This window comes from Mus caroli, chromosome 17, assembly GCF_900094665.2.
Source record: "Mus caroli chromosome 17, CAROLI_EIJ_v1.1, whole genome shotgun sequence".
Lineage (NCBI taxonomy): Eukaryota > Metazoa > Chordata > Mammalia > Rodentia > Muridae > Mus > Mus caroli.
This window is the reverse complement of record NC_034586.1, coordinates 38,008,325-38,010,360: the sequence shown is the minus strand read 5'-3', so window position 1 is coordinate 38,010,360 and position 2,036 is coordinate 38,008,325. Positions and strand designations below refer to the sequence as shown.

General features: G+C 44.5%; 1 pseudogene; it reads right to left on the bottom strand.

Moving 5' to 3' along the window:
* Positions 1–560: 560 nt before the first annotated feature.
* LOC110312253 overlaps positions 561–2,036 on the bottom strand; it is a 5,103-nt pseudogene continuing 3,627 nt past the window's right edge.

Here is a 2,036-nt window from a genome sequence, read left to right as displayed (position 1 = left end):
TTTACTTGCTTGTTTCTCTTATGTACAAATGTAACTGCCTCTTATTTTTTTTCACTGTTAAGGTTTATTTGGTGTTTTCCTTGGTATGACACTTGAGTGGCTGGTTCCATTATCCATATGCAGATCTTACATTTCACATAGTACAATGTATACTAGAGACACATATAATACATAAAATATCCTGTAGAACAAGATATGCATAATGGACTTACACACTGGAGCCAGGTTATGACTAACTGGGAACTCATTGGCCTAGGCAAGTTTGGTGAGGGTGTGCAGCACAGCAATGCAGGAGGCTCACAGGACAATCAAGGCCTGCAACACAGTTGGCAATGTGTCTTGGAGACAGTGGGACTATCACAATAACCAGGATACCACTACACAAGTACCACTTGGCAGCAGAGCAGAGCTGTGGGAATTGAGGGCTTCTTTTTTTTTTTCCCCACAGACCATCTCAATACAATTGTACTAACCACAGCTCAGATGAGAAGTATGTGGTCTCCATAGAAACCCTGCTGCAGCCTGCACAGTGAAGTGTTAGGACACTGGGAAGACTAGAACTACAGCTCTTTCTGGATTCCCCAGAGCGTATCTGCACTCTTCTTCAGGTGACCCTCTTCCTCAGGAGTCAGTGTCACCGTCACAACATCCGAGATTCCATTTTGTCCCAGGACACATGAGACACTGAGGAAGACATCATCATTGATTCCATAAAGACTCTTAATCATGGGAAATGGGATGCACCCACCTAAGTTCCTTCATTATGTTCTCAGGCAAGTCTGCCACAGAGAGGCCAATGGCTCAGGCAGTGCATATGAGGTGATCAAGCCTCTTAGCTTGATCACCTCATATGCACTGTCAACCACCTGCTTGTGAACATCCTTCCACTGCTCCGTATCCGTATCAGTGCCCAGTTCTGGGTTCAGAGACTCAGGGAGACACCAGTAATGTTCACACCACTCCACACAGGCACACTGGAGTCTCCATGTTGTCCCAGGACCCAGCTGAGACAGCTCAGCGGGTGATCCCCCATCTTTTCTCCCCTCAGGTAATGAAACAGATCTGAATCCAGACTGCAACCACTTCCAATAACTTGGCTTTTGATAAAACCACTGATTTTCCAAACCACATAGGTCAAGATATTCACTGGAATTGAGACAATCAGCAGCTTGCAGTGTGGACTGTACTTCACAATGTTGGCAATGATGAACTTGAAGATGTTCGCGTTTCTGTGGACCAAACTAAGTGGGTTTTCTCCCTCACGCTGACAGGCCACCACTGTGATAATGACCAGCTTGGAGTTTGCAGTTACACAATAGTCTTTGCTGGAGACAATTTTTGGTGGTTTTTTTTTTTTGTTGTTGTTGTTGTTGTTTTGTTTTGTTTTTTGTTTTTATTGGATATTTTCTTTATTTCCATTTCAAATGTTATCCTCTTTCCTCATTTGCCTCCGAAAAACACCCTCCCCCACTTCCTCCCCCCTCCCCCTGCTCACCAACCCACCCACTCCTGACTCCTGGCCCTGCCATTACCCCACACTGGGGCATAGAGCCTTCATAGGACAAAAGGCCTCTCCTCCCATTGATGTCCATGCTCAAGATCCATCATCTCTCCCTTTAGTTGTTTCCCAAGAACATCAAAAAGGGAAAGCTCATCCACTAAGTATCATTAAGATACTGATGGCACAAGCCATGCCAACAGCACCAACCCCAACAATTTAATCTTGTTTTAGGGGACCTGTTCTTCCTTAAGAAGATTCATAATCAGCTGTTCCTTGAGGGTTGCCAGCTTGAACTTTGAATCTTTTGAGACTGGAAGCCTGCCTGTTTTCACTTTCTCCGAGATATCCTAAAGAAATAGAAGCAGTCATTAATAGTCTCCCAGCCAAAAAAAGCCCAGGACCAGATGGGTTTAGTGCAGAGTTCTACCAGACCTTCAAAGAAGATCTAATTCCAGTTCTGCACAAGCTATTCCACAAAATAGAAGTAGAGGGAACTCTACCCAACTCATTCTATGAAGCCACAATTACTCTGATA